Genomic DNA, 16,724 nt, shown 5'->3' on the forward strand with positions numbered 1-16,724 from the left:
TAAATTAAAATATATAAAATTTTTTGGTGTTTTTATTTTTCCTCCCATAAATTATATGTGTATAGTATATCCTCATAAAATTTCATTATTTTCTGAGCATATTTGCTATTTTTTATTGTATTTTTACTTCTAATGCAATTGTTAACAATTAGATGAAAATTTTTAGTAGATTTAATTTTCGTATTTTTGTATTTTTAGCTTTTTTTTATTTTTTTTTTCATGTTTTAATATTTTATTTCATGTTATTAACTTATGTTCATTTGTTAAAACAAATGATAGGAGGTTGCTCGGATTTTTCCATTGAAGATTAGGGTTGGCCGAATTGCCTATTCCTCAAATTGGAAGAGATTTTACTTCCTATTTTGCATATTGGATTTAATTTTCTTTTAGTTTCAGATCTGTATAGATTAGTTAATTTTTGTAATTTGACTTTTTTTATTTTTAATTTATTCTGATCATATATTAATTTATACTTGCCTTAATTAATTTATTTTCTTTTCATATTTGTATAACTTTCTTTCCTCAATTAAAATATTTGTTTCTCTAATAGAATTAATTTCTTTCCTTAATTAAAAATATTTCTTTTCATTTTAAAATTAATTTTTTTCCCTCAATTAAAGTAGTTCTTTCCTTATTTGAATTTAATTTCCTTCTTTTTTGAATTTATTTTTCTTTATTTTTTTTATTTATTGCCTTATTGGTTTGTCTCTTTCTATTTTTATTTTTTTTATTATGGTAAGTAAACTCAAAGAAAGAAAGAAAAATTTCTCTTAATTTTTCTACCTTAGATAAATAGTAGTTTCTCTATTGATATGCAAGTTTCTTTGTTGTTGAACTAATGAAGCATGTGATGGAAGTCTATCTAGACATAGAGACTCATTGGGGCTTAAAAAAAGGTAATAAACCTAAAATCTTGTAATGGTTAGGAGTATTTAGTTAATTTTTAGTTAATTATTTTTATTTATTTATTTGGGTTTGTAAATTATTTTTGTTCTCTTCCCTCCTTTCTTATAACGTTTTGAGATTAATTATTTTCTCCTTCTTCTTTCTTTGGTTTAGGACTTAGATTATTTTTGGTTTATTTATTTATCCTTTTCTTTTTTTAGTTGTTTATTTTATGCGTTTCATATGTATGTAATTAAATTAGTAAATTAGGTAACTTACTTGATAATTGAAAAACAATTTTGGTATGGTAGAGACATAGTTTTGCATACTTGCGGGGTAACTTACACTTTAGTATGAAAATGATTAAGTAGTAATGATCTTAGGGAAAGATGACCGTAAAATTAGATTTTGAGATGCATGTTTAAAAACCTAGTGAGGCTTTTTTACTGTATGCTAAAATATTCACTCAGAAACCATGCATATTTAAGTTCTCTACCTTAGTGTAAATTGGTAAATAGCTTGAAATGAATCTAAGAACATGATTAATTAGCGCAACTTGGTAACTCCTCCACCTGAAGTTAAGTAGAAACTTTGCATGCAAGGTTAATGGATGTGTATGAAATTAGTGCTTTATGTAATCTATATGCATGTAATAATTAGATTGCATATTGTCTAAAATGAATTTTCTAATAAATACTTAAAGACAGAATATAAGAATCAATGTAAGGGGGTAGTATTGGTTCTCAAGTAAAGTCTAGGCGAGAAGAGTGCCGAAAACTTTTTTTTTCTTGTGCCCACTATTCAGAATCTAGAATATTGGGTTATGGATTAAAAAAGATAGTGGACCCCTGCTAAGGGTAGATCATGCAATCTTGTCCTTCTGTTTGTTCCATGCTTTCCTCAAGGTGGCGACTCCTTTCTATGCTTTTCACCGAGTACTAAAATATTTGGGTTTGGTGGTAGTGTTTTGGGAAGACAAGACCCTAACTACTTGTGGAGAATTCGTGCGCTCAATAGTTATACTTTGGTTTCTGGTCATTGCATTGGCCTTTATAATGTATTAGACTTTAAGCATATCAAATTAGTTTGGTGAAATGTCTTTGTGAAAAACTTCTTACTCGGTTAAATAGTTGATATGTGATTATTTTGTTGAATTTAAGATTATTATTCAACATTGTTGTTGAATAGTTGATTTATAGTCATTGTGAAAAAATTGCTCGTAAAATGTTTGATAAGTTCTCTAAAATTAAAAGACAATAAGATCCAATGCAAGTTGTAGTTTAAAAACGAAAATCTTATAAGAACATAAATGGAACAAAATAACATATGTAATACCCGGCTAGACTTCGGTATCGGAATTCCTACCGTCCGGTGGAATCTCGGATGTCGGAAACCTCTAGAAGGGTAAAAACATGTTTTTATAAAATGTTTTCGTGTATTTTATAGTTTTAAGTAAGAAAGAAATTGAGTTTTGAATGAAAAAGACCATAGAGGGAAATCCAGGTTCGGCCGCCGAACCTCATATTCGGCCGCCGAACATGCATGAGTTTTGGAGTCACCTTGGGCTTCCTAAGGTGGCCTGGCCAGCCACCTATAAAAGGCCCCATGGCCGAAAATGGGCGAGTTTTCTCCCCTATTTTCGGCCAACAGTGAGTCCATGCCCTCCCATGGTTGGTTTTGATGATTTTCCTCAAATCTTTCAAGTTTTAACAAGTTTTAACTTGGTTTTGAAGATTTTTTAAAGCTAAGGTCAAGTTTTGGAGCTTGGAGACCCAAGGAGCTAGATTTCTCCCATCTCCAAGTTAGGATCGTCTCTCCTCTCGGTCTTCAAGAGGTAAGCTTAGATCCTACCTTTCTTATATGGTTTAAACAAGTTTTGAGGGGTTATGAGGTAGAAATGCATGTTTAGGTTAATGTTGAGTTTATGGATAATGTGTGTTGTATGAGTTGCTATATGTGTTTGTGTTGGTGTTTAGGTTAGTTTGAGACCCCTATATGCTTATTTGCTTGTGTATGCATGTTGTAGAATAGCTAAAAGCATGTTTGAAAGGTTTGGGAGGCAAAATGTGCATGAAGAGGCTGAGTTCTGCCACTTTGGAAGAACTCAGGTTCGGCAACCGAAGGCACTTTCGGCCGCCGAACCTGCCTATGGTGGCATGTTTTGGCTGTCGAACCCTGCCCCCGAAAGTTGCACTTTCGACTCTGGAGGGGAGTTTCGGCCGCCGAAGGTGCCGCCGAACATGCATAAGTTTCGGCTCTGGAACCACTTTCGGCTGCCAAAGGTGCCGCCGAAAGTGGCTGAGTTTTGGCTCTGGAGGGACTTTCGGCCGCCGAACCTGCCGCCGAAAGTGCCCTGTTCAGCCTTCCTTTGCATGTTTTCTATGATTATTTTTGGATGTTCTAGGGGGTTTTTGGGAAATTGTTTAGAGTCATTTTAGTGTATGTTTGGTTCCTCATTTGAGTCCACCTGTGTAGGTTCGGGCCCGAGGAACCGAGGACCCCAGCAGTGAGCTAGCTGCTTCAGAGTCAGGCTGAGGTGAGTAGAATGAATCTTTATGTATCAAATTAAATCAGTTTTGAGCATGATCATGCATCATGAATATCATGTTATTTACTAGGTTGTTTGCATTAGAATCCACGAATATGTTGCATTGCATATTATGATGTTGGTGTGGATGGATGTTGGATGACCCATTAGTCCTCGATATGATGTGATATGATGTGATATGATGTAGAAAGACCAGATGTGGCCTGCACTACGCCCCTGGCATGATGTAAGAGAAATTCCGGATGTGGCCTGCACTACACCCCGTCATAATTGGATATGTTATGATATGTTATGTGTAAGAGAAAGACCAGATGTGGCCTGCACTACGCCCCTGGCATGATTGGATTATGTAGAGGGCTATTGGTGATAAGTCCATCCTTGATGTGATTTGTTTGTGATGTGATGCATTCCATGAAAGCATATGTTTTAAATTTAATATTATTCTATTCTGCTCACTGGGCTCTAGTAGCTCACCCCTTTCCCTTAACCCCCAGGTTTGCAGGTTCGGGATAGACCAGGGAGTCTTCCAGGTTGAAGTTATCTCTATGTAATAGTTAGAGTGGACATGTATTGTAAAAATTATTTTATGTAATGTAATGTAAGGAATGCTTTAAGGTTTAGTATTGTGCTTGGCCCGAATAGTAATGTTATTTCCCTTGTACATGATCTTTTAATGAAATGCTTTTATGATGAGAAATGATAGTCCAAGCTTGATGTATGTTATGATAACCCACTAGAGCATTTAATGAGGGCTCTAGTCTGGGGTTTTATGTTTATGATGTTAGTGCATGCACAGGTCAGGCTTGGAATATGGAAGGTTTTTAAATTTTTATGAAAATGTATGATCATGTATGGGATGTTATCAGGTATATGACAGGTATAGGAGGCTTGCTACGGGTCCCGGCGGCCTTAAGCCGATCTGGATCCTAGCGCAGGTAGCGGTCTGAATTTCGGGTCGTTACAGATTGGTATCAGAGCCTTAGGTTCATATGGTCGGACCTAGAGAGTGTCGGGCTCATAGATGGTTTAAAAGGGCAAACACAATAGGAAAAAATCATGTCCACTAGGATAGGATGTAGAGTCCTGTCTTGAATGATGATGTGAAATGCCATGATTTTATGCATGTGCATTAATGTTATGCTATGTATGTGATGCGGGTTCATGTGTTTCCACATGGACCATTTGATGCTAATGTTTTATGTGATGTGTTGTTTTCAGTAAGCAAGATGAGAGGAACTCGTCGATCAGCGAGATTGATTGGAGTCCCACCAGAAAATAAGGGCATGGATGCCCGTCCCCCTGCATTGCCAAGTGCAATGTCATGTAGATCAAGTAGAGAGAGAGTGTCAAGGGACCCTAGAAGGTCTTTTGATACTAGCAGAAGGGGAACAGATCTAGGAGGAGGATCTTCTGATGTGAGGGAAGTGATGGATGAGGATCAGAGAAGGGATGGAAATTTGGATGTGAGCATGTCTGAGGAGGGTATAGGGGAGTCTCAGGGAGGCGCTCAGGCCTTGGGGTTTGGTTATCCACCCCAGTATCCACCCTTTCCATAGGGCCCAGGGTATCCGATGGAGGGTACATCGGATTACTCCAGCTTTAACCCCTACCCTACCTTCATGCCTTATCCACCTTACTATCCACCATACCCCCAATACCCAATGTATCCACCCTCACCTTTCTACCCAAATGTGACAAACCCTCAGCAAGGGAATGTTGCACCTCCTCCACCACTCCCTGAACCTATAGCTCCTGAAGTCCAAGTGCCTAAGCCTAGCTCATCTAGAGGAAGCAGAGTTAAGATGACTGATTACTTGAAGTTGGACGCTCCCAAGTTCAAGACGGGAGATGATCCTTTTGAGTACTTGAAGACAGTGAAGATGATTACAGATGAGTTAGGGGCAGATGACAGTAGAGCCATTCAGATGGCGGGGTTCACCCTCAAATGCAAAAAGGCCCGTGAGTGGTTCAAGAACTATATGGACCCTAGATTGGACAGTATGACATGGGAGGAGTTTGCAAATGAATTTGCAGGATGGGCTTTCCCTGATAGCTCCAGGGAGCTGAAGATGATTGAGTTTGAACAACTAAGGCAGACAGAGGAGATGAGTGTAGATGAATTCACTGATAGGTTCCTGGAGCTGTTGCCGTTTGCAGGGCAAGCTTTTGACACAGACCTGAAGAAGTCTAGGAGGTATGTCATGAAGCTTCACTCCAGGTATTCCTCTTTGATCCAATCAGCAGAGAGGGAGAGTTTCCATGCTATAGTGGATATGGCCCGAAAGATGGAGGCTAGTGCAATAATCGAGGGAAAAGTTAAGCAGTCAGTGGCACAGTCTTCTGGTTCCAAGACCCCCGGCGGGGGAAGGTTAGACTCCTCTTCTCTGGATGCAGCAGTTTCAGGTGGAAAGAAAAAGTGGGACAGAGGCCTCAGGAAGTCTAAGAAGAACAAGTTCTGGAACAGGTTGAAATCAGGTCTGGGACTCGTTAGTGGCTCGAGTTCAGGTTCAGATGGTGCAGAATGTTTGAGGTGTGGAAAGCTACACAAGGGAGTGTGTCGGTTTGGGACTACAGCCTGCTTCAGATGTGGACAAGAGGGACACATGGCTTGAGAGTGTCCTAGGGCACCTTTCATGGCACAGTCCCAGCAGACAGCTTCTGGCAGTGTGGCACAGCCAGCAGCTCCAGCCGCGACTCAGGGCAGTAGTAGAGGCCGAGGGAGAGGGGCAACCTCTTCTTCAGCAGGTTCCCGAGGTGAAGGTCCATCAGCTCCAGCTCGGATCTTCACTATGACACAGTAGGAGGCGAACACATCTAACACCGTGGTGTCAGGTAATCTCATCATTGGTTGCTCAGATGTGTATGCTTTAATGGACCCCGGTGCATCTCATTCTTTTATTGCTCCGAGAGCCATTGAGAGGTTGGATTTGATAATCTCTGGGTTAGAGTGTCCCCTCAGGGGTCAGTGGACCCAAGTGTGATCCATTAGTGGCAGAGTCAGTCTGCCGGTATAATCCAGTGTTTGTGGAGAGTAGATGCCTTCCAGCCGACCTTGCGGTTCTAGATTTGACGGATTTTGATGTCATTATAGGGATGGATTGGCTGTCTACTCATGGTGCTACCTTGGACTGCAGAGACAAGGTAGTCAGGTTCAAGGATCAGGATGGGTCAGAGATTGTCTTCAGAGGAGACAGGAGGGGTACGCCTAGAGGTCTAATATCAGCCCTACAGGCTCGTAGGTTGCTCAGGAGAGGTTGTCAAGGGTTTTTAGCTCATATGAGAGAGCTAGATAGTCAGGTTAGGGAGCCCGCCTCAGTGCCTGTGGTCAGAGAGTTTCAGGATGTCTTTCCAGATGAGCTTCCAGGACTACCACCTACTAGGGAGATAGAGTTTGAAATAGAATTGCTGCCTGGAACCAGACCGATCTCTATCCCTCCCTGCAGGATGGCGCCAGCAGAGTTGAAAGAATTGAAGGAACAGTTGCAAGAGTTGGTAGACAAGGGTTTCATCCGACCGAGTACCTCACCTTGGGGTGCTCCAGTGCTATTTGTGAAAAAGAAGGATGGATCCCTCAGACTTTGTATCTACTACAGGCAGTTGAACAAAGTCACTACCAAGAATAAGTATCCGTTACCTAGGATCGACGATCTATTTGACCAGCTAGCAGGAGCAAGTTATTTCTCCAAGATAGATTTGAGATCCGGGTATCACCAGCTGAGAATAAGAGAAGAAGATGTGCCGAAGACGGCGTTCAGAACCAGATATGGGCATTATGAGTTCCTAGTAATGCCGTTTGGGCTGACCAATGCCCCTGCAGCATTCATGGATCTCATGAACAGAGTGTTTAGCCAGTACCTGGATCACTTTGTTATTATCTTCATTGATGATATCTTAGTGTATTCCAGGAATGCAGAGGAGCATGCCCATCATCTGAGGATAGTTCTGCAGACCCTGAGAGAGCATGGCTTGTATGCCAAGTTCTCCAAGTGTGAATTCTGGTTGAAGAGCATCTCATTCTTGGGGCATGTTGTGTCAGAAAACGGAATAGAAGTGGACCCCAAGAAGGTGGAAGCTGTAGCTAACTGGCCTAGGCCCACTACAGTGACAGAGATCAAGAGCTTCTTGGGTTTGGCAGGTTACTACAAGAGGTTCGTTCAGGATTTCTCTAAGATTGCAGCTCCTATGACCAGATTGACCAGAAAGAATCAGAAGTTTGTGTGGACCGACCAGTGTGAAGAGAGTTTTGAAGAGCTAAAGGAGAGGTTGACATCGGCACCAGTGTTAGCTCTACCTACCAGTAATGAAGACTTCACAGTGTTTTGTGATGTGTCCCATGTGGGACTAGGTTGTGTGCTTGATAGAGCATAATTTAGTCCATTTTATATTAATATTATTGATGAATACTTATATGATTTCTGCTTAATTTAGTGTTTTTAATATTATTTTGCAGAAAATGGTGTAAAAGGACAATTTGGAGAAAATCCCCTTAAAACTGCCTTATTTGGAGCAAAAGAGAGCAAACCTGCCAAGTTGGATTCAAGTCAAGCTAAATGAGGAAAATATTTCGAACTTTAAATCTTCAAGCACTTGGGCCAAGTACATGGACCAAACTCACACAATGGACCCGCCAAAGCAAGCTCGCGCATATGGACTCCACTTCACCCATTCCAGCGCACTTGGACACATGCACACGGCCCATTCCCGCACATTCACGCGCACGTGAATCAAGCTCACTTCACGTGGACCAAACTCCCGCACTTGGGCCCTCTTGTGGACACCCCGTTCTTGCACATGGACCAGCGCTCTTCATCAATCTCGCGTACGTGGATGGCCCACCCTTGCAAAGAAGACAAATGCATTGTCAAGCACTTGGACCCGCCACTCACACTCAACACTCATGCAGCCCACTCACGCCAATTCTCCCGCACATGGGACATCAACACACGTGGACAGCAATTGCCAAATTAGGGCGCATCTCTCCAGCTCTATTTAAAGAGCCTTAAGTGGCTGACCTCCCACACAATTCCTCTCGGCAATTTCGCAAGCCCAGCGCAAGGAGCTCTCCACCTCCATCCTTCGGTTTCTTTTCTTTCTTTTCCCTTTTATTTTTCTGTTTTTAATTCAGCCAATGAGTGGCTGATTTCTTTAATCTAGTTGGATATTGGTTAAAGATTTAGTTGTTTAATGGGTTGTGAGACTTGATCAAATATTGTTTAACTTTTGGGTGTTTAATATTCATGCAATTTCATACTTAATTTTCATATTATTTTGTTATTGAGATCTACGTTGATTTTTTATTGCAAAATAATTATTTGTTAGTTTGAATGATTTAAGTCCGTAATTGCTTAGATTATTCTTACATAAGAACACTTGGCATAAAAACTAAGGAAGTTGCATGATCTAGCGTTATCTCCATACGTTTGGGTAGCTAGGATTGTATCTCTCTATTTCTTAAAGCAATTGATTGTTGTTTGTTGCCTGAGGCCCAAGGACGTTCCTTGGCAACTTATTGATTAGTAATTAATTAGAGGACGTTCCCTAATTAATTTAATAATAAGGAGAGATAATGGTGGTGAGAGGCTTCCTCCATCTCCATAACTAATCTATTGAATCAACCCAAAAGGACAAAGTGTCTGTGATAAATCCCAATAACTAAAGTGGATCCAATACTTCAACTAGAGCTTTCTCATTATTGATTACTTTTTATTTAATTATTTGCTTTCTATTATTATTCTCATTATTAGTTTACTACCATAAATCTCAAATCCCCCCTGTTATTTTTTTGATCCCAATTTTCAGTTTATCTCATTTGATCCCACTTTCAGTCTTTTATCTCATTTTTAATTTATTATCATTTCAGTTTATTTTCTTGGTCATAAAAAGAGAAATAGGTGAGTTCTCAATTCTCTGTGGATTCGATCCTTTCACCATTATCTACAGTTGTAAATTGTTGATAACCAGAAATGTTATTGTTGACCGGCTTCGACAACCGCGAGTCAAAAATTGGCGCCGTTGCCGGGGAATTGATTTAACTTGTTTATTTTTCTTTCATGACCAGATCTAAAAAAAAAAAAAGAAAGAAAAAGAGAGCACTCTATCACAGAATTGATTCATGGATGAGGTATGTACATCTACTTTTTCCTCTCAACTTTCTGAACAGACATCTGTTGTGAAAAGTTATGTCATAGGCCGAGCCCATCAAACTCAACAAATTCAGCCACCTAGGCCATGTGGGACCAACGCATATGTAGGACATCCAACTAATCAATATCCTATACTTTATGAGGATGACCAACCAGTACATGCACTTGGAGGATTCAATAGTCAGCCTAGACATGATCCATACTCTAACACATACAATTCAGATTGGAGAGACTCTCCAGACTTCAGTTATGCAAGGGGTAACAATTACCAGAACTATCAGAGAGACGAACCCTATGCTGACACATACAATCCAGGTTGGGGAGACTATCCAGACTTCAGTTATACATGGGCTAACGACTACCAAAATTATCAAGAAAATCAAGCCCAAGAAGCACCTCCCAGTTCCACTATGCACCTTGAGAAGATGATAGAGACATTGGCTAATTCTGTGGAAGGTCTCCAAACACAGATGGGACAAATGGCCATCTCATTAAGTGCAATCATGTTAAAAAGAGAGGAAGAGCTTCAAGATGTATGGGATGATGATGAAAGTTCACAAGTTAAAAAACAAGCTGCTGAAGAAACATAACCAGAAAACTATTTGTCCAAACAAACTGGTCAAACAGAACCTGTTGATAGTTTAGACGTCATTGATTGTTTGAACAATGATGTTTTTTATATGAATCAATATGATATCCTGAACAATGATCTTTGCAGGAAAGAGAACCAGAAAGAGCCAGAACTAAAAGAAACTGACTGTTGCATCCAACAAGTGGACTACAGCTATGCGCAGAATAAAGGAAGCTCAATCGTACCTCTTCAAATGAGTTCGCAGAAGAGCCTTGCACAGACAGAGGACATCCAAACCGAACCGCTTCAGCTCCCATCACAGGACAATCCCACCATTCTCCCATTTCAGAAGGGCATTGCGCAAACTGAAGCACCTCCATGCGCATCCTTTCAGCTTCCAATGCATGTGAGCTCTCCCAGTCCTCCCTTTCAGTCCAATCTTGCGCAGAAGGAGGAAACTGAAACCAATTCAGCCATAGATCCAACGCAAACAGTCCATGCTCACAAGGAAAAACTGGTATTCCAAGCATCTAAACCAAAGGACCATGCAGATCAATGCCTTCCCAAACCTCCGGATAAGGTAGAGTTTGTTTTGCCTGAATTCAATACTAAATTGCAGCTAGCTATGGAGAAATATGAATTGAAGTTGGAAGTGCATAAAAATGCAAACATAAGGGCTAGAGGCACATCTCATCTGAAAGAGGAAAGGCTAATCATGTTAATTCATGAGTACATGGAGAAAATAGGATGGGCGATGACCAAATCACAAGGAGTGCTACACTTTTTACTCAATGCAGTTGGGACCTTTTTCCCTTCTCCAATTACTTGAGCCTTGATCAAATGGATCACACCATGCACACCACACCCAGGGGAGTACTCAGTTTCTTTTGCATTTTAATATTTCCTATACATTGAGGACAATGCATGATTTAGGTGTGGGGGTGCATATTTCTAAATTTTTAATTTTTGCTTTGATTTTCAGTTTGAATTTTTATTTTCATTTTCAGTGTGATTTTTTCAATTTTTCATTTTGCTTTCAATAACACACACAGACAGGCACAATTTTTATTTATTTATTTTGTTTCCGTTTTTGAGATGCTTTACTCATCATATAGACTATGTTGGATGAGTTTTCTTTCCATGACCCCATTGATGTGATGACTCTTTAAACTTATATTGAATCAATTGCAGTGAGTTATATTCATATTTGAGAATTACCTTTTGAATTGAATCTTTGAGTTTGCCATGGTGAAAAATGTATTGATGACACTCATTAGAGAGAATGAATTGAAATTATGTGAATGAACTTAACTTGACTTGATTTAGCAATTGGTGTTGATTTGCCCAAATCATTGAGAGAAAGAAATTCACAAAGGCTTAGACTTCAAAAGCACAAATTGAAAACTATTTCAATGGTCAAAAGACTATAAACAGAGCTAGTAGCCACTTGGATAGGTGACCAACTGAGTAACTGGGGGTGGGTATCACAAATATGTACCTTCACGTCAAAAGGTTGGTGACTTGTTCAAGCAAAATTAAAAGTGCAAAAAGCTGAATAAAGTACTTCAAGGTAAGGGCAAGTCACTCTGAAAGCTAGAAAAAGTCTTATCTGAACAATTAATATGTGCATGCATGATCTCTCTCTTGAGTAAAACAAATCCTAGCCATGGTAAGTAAAGGGAAACAAGGAAAGAAGGTGAGTAATCTTCATGCATATATTCTTTACTGCAATGATTCAAAATAGGGGTCTAGAGTAAGAGCTTAAGTGGAAATAAGGATCTAGAGTGAGAAAGCTTGTTTGACTATGTTTATTTGCTTGAGGACAAGCAAAAGGCTAGGTGTGGGGGTATTTGATAGAGCATAATTTAGTCCATTTTATATTAATATTATTGATGAATATTTACATGATTTCTGCTTAATTTAGTGCTTTTAATATTATTTTGCAGAAAATGGTGTAAAAGGACAATTTGGAGAAAATCTCCCTAAAACTGCCTTATTTGGAGCAAAAGAGAGCAAACCTGCCAAGTTGGATTCAAGTCAAGCTAAATGAGGAAAATATTTTGAACTTTAAATCTTCAAGCACTTGGGCCAAGTACATGGACCAAACTCACGCAATGGACCCGCCAAAGCAAGCTCACGCATATGGACTCCACTTCACCCATTCCAGCGCACTTGGACACATGCACACGGCCCATTCCCGCACATTCACGCGCACGTGAATCAAGCTCACTTCACGTGGACCAAACTCCCGCACTTGGGCCCGCTTGTGGACCCAAAAACCCCCTAAAACACCTCAAAACAATCATGCAAAACATGCAAAGGAAGGCTGAACAGGGCACTTTCGGCGGCAGGTTTGGCGGCCGAAAGTCCCTCCAGAGCCGAAAGTCAGGCAGGTTCGGCGGCACCTTCGGCGGCACCTTCGGCGGCCGAAAGTGCCCTCCAGAGACGAAAGTCCATTTTCGGGGGCATGCTTCAGCAGCCGAAAGGCTTGCCTCCCAAGCAGGTTTGGCGGCCGAAACTCCTTCGGCTGCCGAACCTAGTTTCTGCCAAAAGGGCAGAAACTCGGCTCACACATGCACAAACGCCTCCCAAACATTCAATCATGCATACCACTCAACCAAAACATGCATAAACACATATTGCACATGGACCAGCGCTCTTCATCAATCTCGCATACGTGGACGGCCCACCCTTGCAAAGAAGACAAACGCATTGTCAAGCACTTGGACCCGCCACTCACACTCAACACTCACACAGCCCACTCACGCCAATTCTCCCGCACATGGGACATCAACACACGTGGACAGCAATTGCCAAATTAGGGCGCATCTCTCCAGCTCTATTTAAAGAGCCTTAAATGGCCGACCTCCAACACAATTCCTCTCGGTAATTCCGCAAGCCCGGCGCAAGGAGCTCTCCACCTTCATCCTTCGATTTCTTTTCTTTCTTTTCCCTTTTATTTTTCTGTTTTTAATTCAGCCAATGAGTGGCTGATTTCTTTAATCTAGTTGGATATTGATTGAAGATTTAGTTGTTTAATGGGTTGTGAGACTTGATCAAATATTGTTTAACTTTTGGGTGTTTAATATTTATGCAATTTCATACTTAATTTTCATATTATTTTGTTATTGTGATCTACGTTGATTTTTTATTGCAAAATAATTATTTGTTAGTTTGAATGATTTAAGTCTGTAATTGCTTAGATTATTCTTACATAAGAACACTTGGCATAAAAACCAAGGAAGTTGCATGATCTAGCGTTATCTCCATACGTTTGGGTAGCTAGGATTAGATCTCTCTATTTCTTAAAGCAATTGATAGTTGTTTGTTGCTTGAGGCCCAAGGACGTTCCTTGGAAACTTATTGATTAGTAATTAATTAGAGGACGTTCCCTAATTAATTTAATAATAAGGAGAGATAATGGTGGTGAGAGGCTTCCTCCATCTCCATAACTAATCTATTGAATCAACCCAAAAGAACAAAGTGTCTGTGATAAATCCCAACAACTAAAGTGGATCCAATACTTCAACTAGAGCTTTCTCATTATTGATTACTTTTTATTTAATTATTTGTTTTCCATTATTATTCTCATTATTAGTTTACTACAATCAATCTCAAATCCCCCCTGTTATTTTTTTGATCCCAATTTTCAGTTTATCTCATTTGATCCCACTTTCAGTCTTTTATCTCATTTTTAATTTATTATCGTTTCAGTTTATTTTCTTGGTCCTAAAAAAAGAAATAGGTGAGTTCTCAATTCTCTGTGGATTCGATCCTTTCACCACTATCTGCAGTTGTAAATTGTTGATAACCAGAAAAGTTATTTTTGACCGGCTTCGACAACCGCGAGTCAGTGCTAATGCAGAATGAAAGGGTGATGGCTTATGCTTCTAGGCAGCTGAAGAAGCATGAGTTGAATTATCCCACACATGACCTGGAGATGGCAGCCATGATCTTTGCACTCAAGATGTGGAGGCGTTACCTTTATGGAGTTAAATGTGAGATCTTCACATATCATAAAAGCCTGTAGTACATCCTGAGTCAGAGAGAGTTGAACCTGAGGCAGAGAAGATGGGTAGAACTGCTTAGTGACTATGATTGCAAAATTCAGTACCATCCGGGTAAGGCAAATGTTGTGGCAGATGCCCTAAGCCGGAAATCACTCGGCAGTCTATCCCATATTGCAGCAGAGAGGAGACCGGTGGTAAAGGAGTTCTATAAGCTCATTGATGAAGGTCTACAGTTAGAGTTGTCTGGTACAGGTGCTTTGATAGCCCAGATGAGAGTGACACCTGTGTTTCTGGAGCAGGTGGCTCAGAACCAGCACGAGGACCCAGAGTTAGTGAAAATTGCCAGGACTGTTCAGTCAGGCAAGAACGAAGAGTTAAGATTTGACAGTAAGGGGATCCTCCGCTATGGAAACAGATTGTGTGTACCAGATGACGTGGGTCTGGAGGGAGACATTATGAGGGAGGCTTATAATGCCAGATACAGTGTTCACCCTGGAGCCACCAAAATGTACCAAGATCTAAAAAGAGTCTATTGGTGGCCAGCTATGAAGAGAGAAGTGGCACAGTTCGTGTCAACCTGCGAAGTATGTCAGAGGGTGAAGCTGGAACATCAGAAGCCGGCTGGAATGCTTAACCCACTGCCGATTCCAGAGTGGAAATGGGAGAATATTGCTATGGACTTCGTGGTGGGGTTACCGGCAACATCCAACAGATTAGACTCCATATGGGTGATTGTGGAGAGACTGACCAAATCTGCTCACTTCATCCCTGTCAGGAGTGGCTACTCTATGGATAAATTGGCACAGGTGTTTGTTGATGAAGTGGTCAGGTTGCATGGGGCTCCTGTCTCAATAGTGTCTGATAGAGGACCCCAGTTCACCTCCAGGTTTTGGCGGAGTCTGCAGAGTGCTATGGGTACCAGATTGGATTTTAGCACTACTTTCCATCCACAGACTGATGGACAGTCAGAGAAGACCATCCAGACAATTGAAGATATGCTTAAAATGTGTGTGCTAGATTTTGGCGGTTCTTGGAGGCACCATCTACCCTTGGTGGAGTTTGCCTACAATAACAACTATCATGCTAGCATAGGGATGGCTCCATATGAAGATTTGTATGGAAGGAAGTGCAGGTCACCCGTCTGCTGGGAGGAAGTTGGAGAAAGGGCCTTGGCAGGGCCTGAGCTAGTAGAGATCACCAGCAGAGTAGTACCAATTATCAAAGAAAGGATCAAGACTGTTGTGAGCAGGCAAAAGAGTTGTGCAGATATCCGCAGAAGACAAGTAGAGTTTCAGGAGGGAGATTTTGTGTTGCTCAAGGTGTCTCCTATGAAAGGGGTGGTTCATTTTGGGAAGAAAGATAAGTTAGCTCCACGGTACATCGGACCCTTTGAGATCTTGCAAAAGGTCGGAAATGTATCGTACAAGTTGGACTTGCCTGCTTCCACGGAGAGAATCCATCCGGTTTTCCATGTTTCTATGTTGCGAAAGTTCGTGTCAAATCCGGGCAAGGTTCTTAGTGAGCCTGATGTGGAGATCCTAGGAGATCTCACCTATGTGGAGCAGCCAGTGCGGATCCTTGACACACAGATCAGAAAACTGAGGAATAAGGAAATCCCGATGGTGAAACTCCTTTGGAATCACCACAACATGGAAGAGTGTACCTGGGAGACACGGGAGTCTATGCTCCAGCAATACCCTCATCTCTTTTAAGGTTAGTATCTATGTGTAGTTATATGTTTATGTATGCTATGCCATGTTTTGCTTGTTTGGTGAACATTCGGGGACGAATGTTCTTAAGGGAGGGATAATGTAATACCCGGCTAGACTCTGGTATCGGAATTCCTACCGTCCGGTGGAATCTCGAATGTCGAAAACCTCTAGAAGGGTAAAAACATATTTTTATAAAATGTTTTCGTGTATTTTATGGTTTTAAATAAGAAAGAAATTGAGTTTTCAATGAAAAAGATCATAGAGGGAAATCCAGGTTCGGCCGCCGAACCTCATGTTCGGCCGCCGAACATGCATGAGTTTTGGAGTCACCTTCGACTTCCGAAGGTGGCCTGGCCAGCCACCTATAAAAGGCCCCATGGCCGAAAATGGGCGAGTTTTCTCCCCTATTTTCGGCCAACGGTGAGTCCATGCCCTCCCATGGTTGGTTTTGATGATTTTCCTCAAATCTTTCAAGTTTTAACAAGTTTTAACTTGGTTTTGAAGATTTTTTGAAGCTAAGATCAAGTTTTGGAGCTTGGAGACTCAAGGAGCTAGATTTCTCCCATCTCCAAGTTAGAACCGTCTCTCCTCTCGGTCTTCAAGAGGTAAGCTTAGATCCTACCTTTCTTGTATGTTTTAAACAAGTTTTGAGGGGTTATGGGATAGAAATGCATGTTTAGGTTAATGTTGAGTTTATGGATAATGTGTGATGTATGAGTTGCTATATGTGTTTGTATTGGGGTTTAGGTTAGTTTGAGACCCCTATATGCTTATTTGCTTGTGTATGCATGTTGTAGAATAGCTAAATGCATGTTTGGAAGGTTTGGGAGGCAAAATGTGCATGAAGAGGCTGAG

Source organism: Manihot esculenta, chromosome 18, assembly GCF_001659605.2.
Source record: "Manihot esculenta cultivar AM560-2 chromosome 18, M.esculenta_v8, whole genome shotgun sequence".
Taxonomy (NCBI): domain Eukaryota; kingdom Viridiplantae; phylum Streptophyta; class Magnoliopsida; order Malpighiales; family Euphorbiaceae; genus Manihot; species Manihot esculenta.